Here is a 16,760-nt window from a genome sequence, read left to right on the forward strand (position 1 = left end):
TTCGAAGAAAAGAATATAACAGGAGATACAAACTAAAGAGAAAATAAAATTACATATATAAAAAAAACATACAACATATAAATTTAAAATAAGATATAAAAAAACACAACGTTAATCTAGGGTTCCCCTTTTTGCTTCCTGACGCCAGGTAATAATTGAAAATGAGAGGGAAAATCAAAAATTATTTTATGGATCAAAAATCGCGAAAGTTAATTTTAAACGGTCCTTTCCCCTTTAACGTGTTAGATACGTAGTTGGCGACCGCTGGCCGCTTTCCACGCTTAGGGAGGAGAGAGAGAAAAGAGAGAGAGAGAAAGAAGAGTCCCGACGCGCGGTGACTCAGACTCACGGGTCTGGCGCGTGATGGGGAAGCCTTCCATCGCAGATGCGCCAGGTGTGAGTTTATAACTCTCTTTCTTCCCGGGTATTAACACGTTAAAGGTTGTGTTTGTCAGGGAGAAAGCAAGGTCGTCTTAATAGCCACTCTAAAGCCATTTATCCAGAAGGTTTTCCCAACCTGGTTTATGTTTAGTAAACACAGACGGGGATTCATTCCTGACAAATTGTTCAGAGTGGTTCTCAATTATGGGGACCGTAACATTTTGATAAATTTCTTATAATGTTTAAAAATTTACATTTGTTGAAACAATTTTTATTTGATCGAGGACTTATTTTTCGATAACTAAAACAATGAAAAAATGTAAGAAATAGTTTGAATTACGAATTTAAAACTACTTTTGGAAAAGCAATTATTGAAACAAATTATATTTATTAAACAATTAAAAACAGGTAAGCGTATTCTTTCTATACACAATACAGTCAGAAAAATAATTTTATATTTTTTATTTAAATTCCTTTTTCTAGCCATCGAAAAAACTGCTTGAGCAAATATAGACTGTTTAAACAAATAGAAATTTATTAAACATTAAAATAAATATATGAAAATTGTGAAATTATTCAACGAAACGTAGCATATGATACTAATTTAAAAAGAAGTTGATATCTCTGGCTCAATTTTTAGAAATTTTGAAAATTGACAATAAATAATTATTTAAATAATTATATGTTTTTAGAAAAATTTACTTTTCCAAAACATAACAATTAATTACATTTCAGTCAAAGAGTACTATTATTTTGTTACATTTTTTGGGAATGAATAATTGTATATAAATTATTTTAAAATTCATGGTAAATATTCAAATTGTCCATTAGTAAATATTTGTACGAAAAAGACGACGGAAATGGCTAAAAAGTTACAATAATACGTAAACATGTACTTTTTTTATTTTTAGGTCATTTCTGGTGCTGCGGGGTGGCTCGTTTCGATGAAACCCTGGAACATTATTATACCATTAAGCCATTTCCCTTTCGGGGTAGACGTGACTCACTCGGTGAGGGAAAGGAGTAATGTGTGGAAGGGATAGAGAATTTTCAGATTGATCCAGAATTCTCGTATTATTTATGTAAATAACACGTTCGTTCCGCAACACTGCTCCGACCCGGGTTACTGATTATCTCTCTAGCAATCACCCCAAGTGAATATCCTCACAAAGTCGTTATGTAAGTTTCCCTACTTGGGTCCATTAGTGGCTAAGGTCTTTTGTTTCAAGCGTCATTCACTCTACTGACACTCTTTTTATTAAGTATTTGCCGCCATACTTTCCTGTCCTGGAATAATTCTCTAGCTTCTTTTATGTCTATGCATTTTTTCTTGCAGGCTCTCGTGTTTCTGTGACTTCTTATGTCTCTTCTAACTAGGGTCTCATTCACACATTCTAACTATTCCTTCCGTGGTCTACCTATGGGGACGCTGCCATTTACTTTATCTTTATACACTTGTTCCATTAGTCGTTTATTTGGTATTCTCTCAACATGCCCGAACCATCTTAACCGATTTCTTTCCCATGTGTCTACTAGTGTCTCTTCTGCACCACATTCTTTTAGAATTATCTCGTTACTTACTTTGTCCATCAGAGTTTTCCCGCATATTATGTGCATGAATCTGAGGTCAATAGCGTTAATTTTACTCTTATCTTTTTCTTGATAAGTCCATACCTCGCTACCGTATAGTACAGTCGGTACAAATATAGAATTATGGATTGCCATTTTAGCTTTATTTGATATATTTTTACTTCTGATATGGGACCTACTCTACCAATAACCTTCTTACCTTCGTTTATGCGTCTATCTAATTCCTCATCTATCTTCCCGTCCCTATTAAATAAGCTACCAAGGTATACGAACTTCTTGACTTGTTCAATTCTTTCATCATTTAATAAAATATTGCATAGTTTTTTCTCACTCTTTCCTTCGAACACCATAGATTTTGTTTTATTTGCGTTAATTTTGAGGCCCATACTCTTCATGCTTTCTTCTAGTTTATTCAACATTCTTTGTAAGTCTTCGATTCACTCTGCCATAACAACCTTATAATCTGCGAACGCTAATATGAATAACCATTAAAACATAACGCATCCTTGTCAAACTCCTTGAATAATATCGAAACAGTCACTCAATTTCCCATTTACCCTTACACCTTCTTTGCTACCTGTATATATTGTTTTTATAGCTTTTTGGAGCCATCCATTGACGTCATACTATTTCAGAACTTACCAAAGTTTACTTCTACCTACCTTATCAAAAGCTTTTTCTAGGTGAACAAATGCGCAGAAAACTTTTTTTCCTACTCTCAAACTTTTTTCTTTTCTTTGCCTTAAGGCCACGTGATGAGTGTAACAGCTGATCAAGTCAGCCCTAAGATCAATATTTTTTCACCCATATTGGAAAATAAAAGTTTAAATAACGCGGAAATTTTTTCGCGAAATGTTAATAAATATTAAAGGATCGTTTGAGGACTTGAAAAGAATTAGAGGAAGAAAAAAGTTTATTTATGCAAATAATGATTATCGACGGACACATTTAGGTTTTACAGCAGAGGTTTGACTTTTAACTTTCTCTGGCGGTAATCATGCAATCTATCAGACCAAATATGTTTATTTGCATTTCAAGTGCAAACATTAATTTTTGCATTATTGGTGCATAATGTTCGTGAGCGATTTTCGTTGTTTTGCCCCACTTTGATAGATAAAAACCCCATAACTAGCCTATTGAGAACATTGCAAATTGCTTGCAGGCATGGACATAGGAAACAAGGGTCTCGGCATGCCATTGCGGGGGTGATGCAATGAGGGGGGAGGTCCGCCACCTTTCGATGTCCCGCGACAAATATGGCAGCGCCCACATGTTTATATTTTCATGCACAGTTTGTCGGCAAAAATACTCGTGCACATAATCAAATGGAACATCGTAAGATGGCGGCTCTTCACACTCATGGAATTCTCCCCTTCCCGTGGATTCGACCCTGCTCGCCCAAGTTAGGATGGCATGCCTAGTCCCGTGTTTCCTATTTCCATGCTTGCAGGGTTTGACGACAGCACGGTCGGTATTTCTCCAAAATAAAAAGTAAAAAAAAAACTTTTTTCACTATTCTAATTATTTAGGACCAAAGACAAATTCTTGCATGCCTCCTATTTATCGTGCCAAATTTTTAACACAATATCTCATTCCATGTGGACGTAAGTTGGGAAAGAAAACTTTCACTGGTATTTTCTTCAAAAAAATTTTTTTCTCAAAATTTTCACCGGAACAAAGCAGAGACATGGACTTTATTACCTCCTCTTTCATTTCCCAAACTTTCAGAGCGATACCTCATTTCGTTTAGATGTAAGTTGGGAAAGAAAAATCGAAGACCAAGTTTGGTCACGTGACCCTCTCGTCACATGGCCTTAAGCTTAATATTTCATCCGTACATGACCTTCCTGGCATAAACCCACTTTGGACTTCCCAAATTTTTGCTTCTGTTATTTTCATTGGCCTACGAATAAGTATTTTTGAGTATATTTTACTTACAGTACTTAATAAGTTAATCCCTCTAATTATTGCAGTCGCTTTTATCTCCCTTTCTCTTGTTTTTCAAGTTCTTAATTATAACCCTAACCTCAGTGACACAGACTTTCTCAATTGAGTTTTCAATCGCATCGTGTTCAACATCGCAGTTGTAGTGACCTATAGCTTCATCTCTGAATTAAATAGTCTCTGAAAGCCTCTAGTATTCCGTCTGCATCATATACCATTTCCCCCCTACTATTTCTCATGTTGACAAATTCTGTACTTTTGTTTCCTTTCATGTTTTCCATTTCCATTTCTTTCCTCATTGCTAAGACCTGCGATGCTTACAGTTCTCCTGTACGCTTCTCTCTTTGCTTTTTGGGCAGCCTGAATTTCATTATTCCTCCACACATCACCAGACATTCTTCCTACAACTACGGTACCACACACTTCGATCGTACATCTAACAAGGATATCCTGTGACTTTCTCCAGGCGCCCTCTATAGCTTTGTTTTTTATACGGTCCTCCCATGTTGCCCTATCTATGCTTTCGATTATCTTACTTTGGAAATCTATTAGCACCGCCGGTTTCTGTAGGCTCTCAATTTTGATTCGCGTTTGTTTTGTTTTTTTAGTTCTCTTTTTTCTCCATCCCCGACCTAAGTTAATTTTTGAGATCAGAACATAATGATCAGTATTGCATTCAGGACCCTTCGTGATCCTTGTATCTTTTACTAACTCTCTTAGTCTTTCATCCGCAACAACAAAGTCAATTATACTGCGGCTATTTCCTTTAGACCAGGTGTACATTTGGATCATTTTATGCGCAAACCAAGTATTTGTAATAAACAGACCCCTTTCTAAGCATAAACCAAATAATTTATCTCGGTTATAGTTTGTTCTTGGATCCCTAAAATTACCTAGTATTACCCAGAAAGCGTCATTTACTTTTCTGGGATCACTATCAACTGGCGCGTAGCATGCTATGATAAATAGTCTTCTGATTCCTACTTCCATTCTAGCCCACAGCAGTCTGGGAGATACGAAACAATGTCCATAGTTTCACGGAATTCTTTTACCTTAAGATCGTTTACTCCCCTAGCATTCCAAACACCCAGTCTCCATTCGTCGCCTGAAATATGACCTTTAGATTTTCCGTGTGCATGGCTTTTGTCAATTAAAGTTCCAGTCCTTTCCGAGGCTATTTTGCAGTTTGTATTATTCATTGTTTAGATTATACGCTCAACTATTATCTTTATGCAATAAGTTTATTTTCTGAGTCGAAATCATGTGAAAATTAAGTAACAAATCGGCATATGGTGAAGATTGTAGTTATAACGTCAGTATAACTACAGTATAATAAATTAATATGAATTACTTATCTTCAAGTACGTTTCCGGATTTCCTAGTAACTGCATAACGAAACACAATTTTAAAAAAGTGCATATATTCAAAATTTAGAATTTTCTATTTGACTTTTTCCCCAAACCATGAAGAAGAACTTAGAAAATCATCTTCTTTGAAGACCTTTCAAATACATTGAAACTTTTTCAATATACTGTCTAAGGGGCTTAATTAGATAAAATTTTCCGCATTTTTCAATATAAAGTCAAAATTTTCACCAATAAAACAGTTCAATTTTTGAGTTTCCAATTAATATATATAGTAGCTAACATCCCATCTATCTTCTCTTTTTCTGCAGGTCAAAAATATTAAGCGTTATTCAACTGTTTTAGTTCAAATGGGCTTTAGTTCAATTGCGCCTTAGTTCAAAAGGATACCTAACCTTTTTCTAACTGTCCCAGTAATGTTCAGTTTACCTTATAACAGTATTAGCAAAGTAGTGCAAAAATGAACTGAATCCCATACATTTGGTCCCTTGTTGTCCCCTCAGCAATCTACGAAGTGAAGTTAGCTGTTGATTGAAGTGAAAATACACTGTAAAGAATATTGCTGAAAATTACATTTCATTCTGTAACTTTTTCCTACGATTTTTGTGGGAAAATTACACGTTTCTTGGAAATAGGGTTGTTTTGCGATTTTAGATAAAATAATTTTTTAATACATAATTTTAATCTGAATCGAAGGTGCGTTATGATTTTTTTTTCTTTTGTGTTGTTCAGCAGAAAAAATTATTAAAAATCGAAGGCAGTAAAACACTTATTCAAATTGGTGTCACGTGGGTGTCATGTGACTCAGAGGTTCTCATAATTATCTATCAATGTGACTATGCGAAACTCATGATAAAGAGGTTAGGTCACGGTCTGTTTTCCATTCAGACGATTTTTATTTGATAGCTTTATTTGTTAAGGATTATGTGACAAAGAAAGTTATCCTTTTGTAATATTTGGTTAAACATTCAGTATTATGTTGAAGGAAAACAGTAAATGCAATTATTAACACATTTGAAAATCTTACATGTTTACGAATTGTTCAGTGAACATGACTACATTTAAGTACTTTTTCAATGAATTCTTTCTACATACCATAAATATATCTATTTTCGGCAGATTTTCTCTATTGGTTTTTACGAAACCCTCCTTTGACATTTTTTTTAAACAATATTTTGCGACTTCTATTTTCGATGTGCACATAACCAAAACAAAACATCGGCACAGAAAAAGATATTTAGAATCAAAGATATTATAAGCCTATATGCGACACGTATATATTTCGAGGAACTAATTGTAGACGGCGTTTCCGGCGAAAATTGCCCAATCCCCCCATGCCTCTCAACCCGAAAATCGCACCCACCAACTGCTTTGCCCCTGCAATCTTCACCCGTCGAACAAGTCCATCAAATAGCCGATACTAAGTCGGTAAATACTAAATACTTAAAAATATAAAATACAAATCTTATATCGAGTATTTTGATTTATTATTTACAATTAATGAATCAATTATTTGAATAAATTTCGCATCAAGAAAATATTTAGATGCATAAGATTTACTTTTAAATTGGATTAAAATGTAATTGTATTGTAATAAATATTTTTAACTGACATCTTTTATGGAAAAAATTAGTCATTTTGCAATTAAAATTTACTGCCTATGAATAATATTATTTTGTTGTTTTGATAAAAAGCGGTAGAAATTCTACTCAATGAAACTATACGTTTGAAGATATTAAAAGTTTTAATTGATAAACATATTGAGTTGAAATTTAAAATAATTAATTTTTTAAATAAATATGATCTTACAGCGTTCTCGCATGTATAATTGGCGATTTGGAGTATTTAGATGTAGAGTTAAATTTTATAGGAATACCGCCTCCCTCACGATTATTAATTTAAGTAAACAATAATTCGTAAAGTTCTATGTTTGTGTAATTAATTATGAATTAAATAAATTATAATGAAACGATAAAATTATATAATGAATCTATTTTTTATTTTTTTATATAATATTTTATAGAAATTTATGTATCTTACTATGTATGTAAACTATGTCCCGATTTTTTAAATTGAGAACCCCATAATTTCAAAATTGTACAATTGTATTTTTGAATTTTACTCGAGTGATTGATCAGAATAAATAAATATTTTGCCTAACATTTCTCAATTTAAACTAAAAGGTCAGAAATTATTGGAAAGTTTCAAACACATTTATTTCTTAATTGTTAGTTTGTAATAAAATAATCCGTAAATGAACTATTTATTTTTGCGGGCACATTCTCATCGGGCGCTGAGACCGTGGCTCGCAAGTTTGAGCGCGCCTGGGGCGCGCGTCTTTTGATTCCCGCGATTCCCGCTCAGATATTTATTCTTTACATTTAGAATGCTTGAATGAAACTTTATCAAAAACATTTCTTTAGATCGCAGTATTTATATGCGTGTTTATATTCTGAATTTATTACTCAAATAAGTATAGTTAAAGATTAAATTTTTCAAAGCTCTGTAGGCTTTGAGGTACACAATATTATGGTGACACTCACGCTGAGCACTCATTTTTTGAAAGACAGTTGTAAATTTATATTTTCTGAACCACCTTAAAATAAACTTAAAAAATACAATCCTTTTTTAGACATTTTTCTCTATCTCGCGTTGTTATGCTAATAATATGATTTTGGTTTTCATATTATTTTTTATACATGTATAAAGCAAAATATCCTACAAGTCTTCCTTCAGATTTTTTACGTATCTTGCGTCTTTTAGCGTAATATTGGAATTTTCGATTATCTGCATATATTACTTACGATATAACAAAATTAGGAGTCCTATTGAAAAGTGGTTTAAAGAAATTTTGTAGGGTTTTTGAAAACCTATAATTTCTCTTTGAGACTTTTTGTCATATTTTGCGTCATTTGGTTCAAAATTTGAATGTTTTGGTGTCAAATTTCGGGCATTTCTAATACTTTCTCCATCATAAATAATAAGAATGTAATAAATGAATACAAATTTGTATCACTTTCTTGGGCGAATAACTTTTTTCTATCAATTTGTTTTTGTGGCTTTTGTTGTTTTTCCACAAATTTTTCATTTTTATTTTTAATAACATTTTTATGATCAATACCAAAACTATGTGTCATTTAAAAAATAATTCATAACAAATTTGGAACTCTTTTTCGGGTAAATAATTTTTTTTTAACTTGTATCATTTTTTCACGACGTTTTTTTTATATTTTCAATGTTATTTTTCGCGAATAAAACAAAAGGTACGCCTCCAATCAAGAAGTGATTATTAACAAATTTGTAGATCTTTTTTGAGATCACAATTCTTGTTGATTCATCTTCTTTCGTATCCTGCATAGTTTGACCACAAAATGGGATTTTTCATATCTCATTATTTTTTGTGCAATAAAAATTAGAATTTTCAATTTTACAAGAAAATTCAAAAAGTATGTATGATAATCTTGTAGGGCTTTTAAAAAGCAATGTTTTTCTTAACTTTTTTCATATAGTACGTTGTTTGGCTTATAATTTTGATTTTCCATTGATATTAAAAAATTTGAAAATGCTATAACTGAGAATTTTTTTGTATAAAAAAAAGTCGTCAGGATAAATTGTTTGCCCTTCTGAGTACTAGTAATAGCCGCAAATAAAAATTTTAAGTATAAAAAAATGGTCCCAAAATTTGTATTTTTATCCAAAATGGCTGTTAACGAACTCGTCCTTTCTTATCGAACTTGTCGGAACTTTCTTTTCTTATCCTTTCTCAATCATAAATGATGAGAATGAGAAAAATTAGAGGCCCTTTAATTTTTGTTATTAATTTCAGTTTTTAAATCACTTGAATTCTTCAAATCTTAAACTATATATTATAAGGATAATTTTAATAAATACAAAAATCGAAACTTTAAGGGGTCGTCAGTAAACAGCATTACCAATTGCATGGGGGGGGGGGTCATGCTAAAAACTATGGTTCGAACAGGGGTTAGGGGTCAGTGGAAAAAAAGTTACGAACTTAGATAATATTTAGTATGTTTCCTTATTATTAACTTTTAAAGCATTGTTCTTTTTTTGTCTGTTTTTAAGAATCCCCCTTTTCTCGTTTTTTCGTCTTAAACCTTTTTGGTAGAAAGTTGACTATTATATTTGTGGTTCAGAATTCAACTCGTTTGGTTAAAAATTCTAGTATTCAGTTGTAAATTTTATTATTCTGTAAAAAATGCAACTATTTTGTTAAAAAGTCATCTTGTTTCGTTAGGTATTCAGAAGCTTGGTTAAAAGTTGAACTACTTTGTAAAAAAAATTATTCTTTTGGTTTTAGATTCACCTCTTTGGTCGAAAATTTAACGATTCTATTTTTAGAAAATTAATCTTCTACGGATAAAAAGTCATTTTTAGGCTGAACTCTTTTGTTGAAAATGTAACTATTTTGTTGAAAAATCGTTTTTTTTTTTAATAAGAATGAATTTTTGTAACTAACAACGTAAACATTTCATTTTTGATTTAAATTGATATTTTTATTAAAAATTAATATTTTCTGGTTTAAAATTGCTCCTCTCAGCTTTAAAATTCAAAAATTTTCTTAAAAATTAATATGTTTTGTTGAAAGTTCGTCTTATTTTGGTAGACCATTAATACAATGCTGGGAAATTCATTTCTTTTGTTAAACATTTAACTACTTTTTTCGCAATTTATCTTCTTTAATATATCTTTGAACTCCCCTTGATCTTTGGGTTTGACTCTTTTGTTGAAAATTTAATTTCTCGATTTAGTTGAAAATTAATCTTTTTTAACATGTAACAATTTTCTTGACATTTTGGGTTTTTTGTTTTGTTCAAAATTAATTTTTTATCTGAAAATTTGCAATTTTACATTTTTGTTAGAAATTTATACTTTATTAGTTTAAAATTGAATTATTTTTTAGAACATTCTGTTGTTTTGTTGAAAATTCATCTTTTTGGTCGAAAATTAATTTTCTTGATTTTTTTTACATCGTCTTTTTATTAAAAATGCAATTTTTAAGTTCTAAATTAGTATATTTTGATTAATGATTTAACAATATGGTAGTGTAAAGCAGGAACGTATGAGAAATAATATTCTAGCTTTAACAACGCTTTTTCCTAAAATAGAATAGTATCGTAGGCTCAGAAGAGATAGCACTCCCTCTCGTTCTAAGATAAGGGATATCGCCTGTACTCTGGATTCCAGGGACAGACCCTGTAGGGCCTGGGAGACAGATTCATTCCTTGTTTGACTGCTACGGCTGCAACTTGTGTTTCAATTAATAAACTATCTGACCAGGTCTACGAATCTGTGTCTGGACAACATTAAAATAAAATGACTTTTCATTCAGACCGTCACATAAATTGGCGATCCATGTCAGAATACTTTTGATTGATACGTCATTCTTATAAAGTATCAATAAGAACCATTCTACGGAATTTAATAATCAGGAAAACACATACTGAGCTGAAATAAATACGCTTACAGTAGTGATTCCTTGTCTTGCAAGGCGAGACGTCACCCAACCAAGTTGGCACCTGGAATTGCAGAATTCACGAACTCGGGAACCCACGGCTGACCAAAACGAGAATATCTACTGCAGCAGCCACCAACCGACTTCCCTGGGGATCTCAAGTGAGTAAAAAGAAGAGGAAATATATTTTGTATATAGACAAAATAAAAGGAGTGTTCTGTCACGACTCTCCACGCCCACGTAAGGCTAGTCGACTACGCGAGACTAGACCTTTCGTTAATAAACGTTCATCGATTGATTCACAATATTTGGCCAAGGTTGTAGCACTTTCGTTTTCAAATAGTGAATTAAAATTAGAAAATAGTCACTGGCTGGACGGCTGACGTCGCCACGGACTATACGCGTACGCTAGTAAATTTATGTACCGACATAACACCCTACACCCGTTAACATTGGTAGGGAAGTAAATACTTTAGGTACATACTTATACACACTCAATAAAAGAAAGAAACCATTGCGGACGAAATTAAGAAAACCACACCTGCAGAGACCAAGAATTCCCGAGAAAATCAAATTCCAACCACTTCAAGAATAACAAATAATCCCGAATCACAACTTTCAACAACAAACGCAGAAATATTTCAAATGTTACAAAAATTATCAGACTGGATGACTAATATGGAAGTAGCAATAAATAGCTGTAAGGAAGAAATACGTTCCATTGCAAAGAATTTGGATTTGGTTACGTCGGACGAAAGTGAGATGGAGAACGATGCAGATTCTGAAACAGCCAAGGATGACGCGTTAATAGGACGACAAAGGTTGTTACAGGAAAGAGCAACAATTCAAAATGAAAATATCCTCACAAGAGACAGGCTTTCACAGCGGTTAAATAATAAAATTGAAAGTAAAACAGCATTAAACGAAACTATCCCTGGAAGGGACGCGATTAAATTAATTAAAAAATGTAATGGACAAGACGATATGGGAGTTGAACCCTTCATCGCTCTTGTGAAGAGAATTGAAAGACAGTGCACAAATCCAGGAGTTTTATTGGACTGGATCATTGCAGAGAAAATCGAGGGAGAAGCCGAGAAAGCAATTCGCTTTTTATCGATAGAAAAATATGATGATCTTTTTGAAGCCCTTAGAACTAATTTTGGTATAGCAGGATCGCTGGAAACACATCGCACGAAAATTTCACAAATAATTCAAGGAGCGGGAGAAACCACGCAGAATTTCAACACAAAGTTTAACCAAAGAATGCATGAACTGTTATATGCTGTACAATCAAAAAATCCGCAATTAGACGAAAGAAGAATTTGTATAAAAAATGAAGAACAAACTATTTTAGAAAAATATATTATGAACTTAAGAGATGAGCTTTCAGGCCGAGTTTCGAGTAGAAACCCAAGCTACATTAGAGAAGCTCAACAAATGGCAATCCAGCCAGAAGTATGGTTAGCTGAACGGAGCAAAATTCGTCAATCAAAAAATACAATTAAACCTCAACTACCTATCCGTACAAACCCTCATAAAACTCCTTTCAAAACTCCAAACTCCCAATTCAGTAATCAAAAATGCCCTTCAATGAATAATCCTCCAAATCACAGCATACCTTTGCAGCAGAGACTCCAGTTATTTTGCAGTCACTGCAAAATACTCGGGCATACCGAAAATCAATGTTTCTCTAAACAAAGAAATTTTCACACAAAAGCCTCGGGAACTCGACCTCCGAATCGTGTGAACTATACCCAAGAAGAAACGGAGGAAGAGAAAGAGTTCCAGGAAACGGAAAGGAACCCGGAGACAGAGTATCAGCAATATCCGGAAGACTATACTCTATCAGAGGACGATTACATGGAGCAATAAAACCGGTAAAATTATTAGTTGATAGCGGTGCATCGATCAATTTAATAAAAGAAAACTGTCTTAATAAAAAACTCCAGAGGATTACCATGGAAAAAGAGTTTTCAATGGGAAATGACAAACACAGGACAAAAGAAGTCACGAAATTTAAGTTTCAAGGGAAATAACATCTCTTTGTAATCGTGCCAGAAAAGTTTCCAATACCCGAGGAAGGCATCATCGGAACACCATTCCTGCACTCCTATCAGTTTAACTTGTCCAACCAATCCCTCCAACTTAACGATAATATATACCCTTTGGAGTATGACGGAATCCTTATCCCAAAGAACACCATAAAAATGATATCCGTGGAAACAACCAAGAAGCAAGGGCACATTATCATAGAAGACAATCCCTACATTCCAAATTCCATTTACCGGATTGTTGACTCTAAAGTTCAAATTCCTGTCAGTAACGAAACAGAAATGGACTTAAGACTGAGCGACGAAGAGATAAACTATAAATATATCAATCTTATCCCGGCACGAGAGGAGCGCATAATCTACATTACGCAGAATGAATTAAATGCTAGATTAAAATTACTGAATGAAAATTTGAGGTTCGAACATATCGAAAATGTTTACAGAGCCCATATACAGAAGATAGCTATCTCATATCATGACATTTTCACACTACAAGGAGATCCATTACCATGCACCAGCCTAGCGTCACACAAAATAGTTTTGAAGGATGAAGCTAACATTAATATACGTCAACCTCGACATCCAGAATGTCACAAGGAAGAGATTTCTAATCAAGTGAAAAAAATGGTAACTAAAAAGATAATATAAGCTTCGGACTCACCATTCAACTCACCACTCTGGGTAGTCCCGAAAAAACGCGATGCATCTGGAAAACAGAAGTGGAGGTTGTCATTGACTTCAGGAAGTTGAACGAGAAAACTGATCAAGATGCCTACCCACTTCCGGTGATCGACGAAATCTTGGACCAACTCGAAAAAGCAAAATTCTTTTCAGCTTTCGATTTGAGCTCAGGATTTCTCCAAATTCCTATTCATGCGGACTCAAAAAAATACACTGGGTTCTCTACAAATGAGGGACATTTTCACCACAATCGCCTACCGATGGGACTCAAGATTTCGCCGGCAACATTCCAAAGAATGATGGATACAGCATTAAGAGGACTAATCGGAAAGACCTAAACGACATTGTTGTCTTTGGAAGTACACTTCAAGAACACAATGAAAATCTGGTTATCCTATTAGAACGCTTACGGGCTACCGGACATAAACTTCAACCGGATAAATGTGAATTTCTTCGGCCAGAACTAGAATACCTAGGGCATGTGATCACAGAAAATGGAGTGAAGCCAAACCCCTATAAATTATCAGCTGTCCAAAATTTTAAACGACCCGAGAAACAAAAAGAAGTCATTTCCTTCTTAGGCTTAGCCGGGTACTATCAAAAATTTATAAGAAACTTTTCTACAATAGCTAAACCACTAACTGAATTGACAAAGAAAAATCAACCCTTCAACTGGACATCGACTTGCGAAACAAGTTTTAAGTCATTGAAAGATGCTCTTTGCTCAGCACCGGTTCTAAGGTATCCAGACTTTAAGGACACATTCACGTTGACTACTGATGCAAGCAACGTCGAGCTAGGGACAATTCTATCTCAGCAGGGACATCCAGTTTGCTACATCTCAAGAACACTAAATGATCCTGAGCGAAACTTCACCACTACCGAAAAAGAACTTCTAGCAATCGTCTGGCCAGTTATGCGCCTCCGTCAATATCTTCTCGGACGCGGATTCGTGATACAAACAGACCACCAGGCTTTGACATGGCTTTTCAACGTGAAAGTCCCTTCTTCCAGGTTAATGAGATGGAGATTTCAATTAGAAGCGTATATGTACAAGGTTTTATACAAAAAAGGGAAGGAAAATACGGCAGCTGACGCACTTTCGCGAATGTATCCGATTCAAGATAAAAATCTTTCAGAAAAATCGCAGGAGAATGCAGAAATCGATCAGATAGATAACCCTCAAGAAGTTGATGGAACCGGCACACCAACGACAGGTGTAGATAACGAATTAATTTCTACAAGATTGCGAAATCACGAACCGAAAGATGAAAAAGAAATCCCCAACGAGTACGCCAACTCGAAAAAGAACCGTATGCTTAATAAGTTGAAAATTGAACCGGTAATTAACGGAAAGAATTGGATTAAAATAAGCAAGCAAGATATTTTCTCCTTGCTGAGGATTCAACTACCAGAATACAACGAAGACGAATGAGTGAAACTTTTCTACACCAAAATTAAAGACTTCACCAGAAACAAATCCTGGAGTATATTTAAATTTCACATGGAGGATCCCTTAATTAACATCACCGAACGAGTCCGCATCGGAGATATGTTAAATTTCTTACTTCAGAACAAATTCGCAGAACACACATTTTTTCTGTGCGAGGGACCTGATAAACAATTAAATGTAGAGGAGAAGCAAAATCTATTGAGGGAAGCACGCGGAAATGTGGCTACAGGTCACTTCGGCGAAAACAAAACTATCAGGAGGGTACGCGAGCAAACATCATGGGAAAACATGGAGAAAGACGCAATTGACTTTGTTAAAAGATGTCAAGTATGCCAACGCGAAAAACTGACTCGGATTCGTCCCAAAGTCGAAGCAGTCATCCCAGAAATGCCAACTCAACCAAATGACAAGATCGCAATGGACATAGTTGGTCCATTACCGGAAACAACGTGTGAGGACAAATACATCTTATCTGTTCAGGATGTGCTGACGAAATATATAATCCTTGTTGCAATAAGCGAAACAACGAGCGAGAGCATACTAACCAACCTGCTAGATCACTACATATACATCTTTTCCTCTCCAAAGTACATCTTAACTGATCAAGGCGCTAACTTTGTATCGGAATTGGTCAATAAATTTGAAAAGCTCTTCAGAATTAAACACGTCAAAACAACCGCTTTCCATTTACAAAGTAATGGAGCACTGGAGAGAACTCACGGGACAATTAAAGATTTGTTAAAGACTTACATGGCCGATAACGAGACGGAATGGGGTCAAAACTTGAACCTGATATGCTTAGCATTCAATACAGCAGTTTACGAGAGCACAGGACTCACGCCGTTCGAAATGACATTCGGAAGAAAAGCTAACTTACCGTCAGCTTTAGCAACAACCGCTCGCGAAAAATTATTGAATTATTTTAATTCGTTGGAAGTCTTTCCTTTATCATTTTTTTATAATAGCCTTAGTTGCTGAGATGCACCCCTAAACGCCTTATATTTCTTTAAAATTTTTTTAGATTTTTCGATTCTTTAAATTATTTTTATAAACTATTTGGATTTCTTTGAAGTTGTGAATTCTGATGAGCAATTGCAAGTGGTTAACTGCCCTCAAACTTCTAAAATTAAATTTTAATGTGCAAGGCATAGTCAAGGCATAGTTACTGGTTTTTGTAATTAAACAAATTATAAGGAAAAAGATTATACGTTTCAAATAATCAAGAAACAAAAACAAACAGAAAACAGAATTTTAATATAATTTTGATAAATAATTAAATGAGTAGTGAAAACCTTAAATTTTTCCTCGGAATTAAATGTAAATTGTCAATTCGAAACTACAGAGAAGTGTAAATATTACTTCAGTTATACCTTAATTATGCGAAAAAATAATAAAATATTTTAGGAATTTAAAATACATGTAGGATAAATTTATAGAGTGAATTATTTAACTTTTTCATTTAACTAAATTCTGAATAATTTTAAATTTATTTACTTTTTAAATTTACTTACTATCTCAAAAATGTCCCTTTTAAAAAAAACCGTGAAAGAAATTAATGAATTTTAACATAATAATAAATATAATAATTTTAGGCCCTCATTAATTTTAATATTTTCGGCGTGCATGGACAGCCCCGAGTCAGCTATAGATATGGCTGGCGAAGGCAAGCGTGAGAATCGAAAAACAGAAAATCACCGGCACTTTTGGTGTGGCTTTCTCCTTGGCCCCACCCCTCCCGTAGACGTAGGCAAAGAACACGGTTGCCATAGAAACGTCGAAATGTTGAAGAGGGCAGCACCTCGAGGCATGAAAAAATGTAGTTA

Source organism: Belonocnema kinseyi, chromosome 4 (assembly GCF_010883055.1).
Source record: "Belonocnema kinseyi isolate 2016_QV_RU_SX_M_011 chromosome 4, B_treatae_v1, whole genome shotgun sequence".
NCBI classification, from domain to species: Eukaryota; Metazoa; Arthropoda; class Insecta; order Hymenoptera; family Cynipidae; genus Belonocnema; species Belonocnema kinseyi.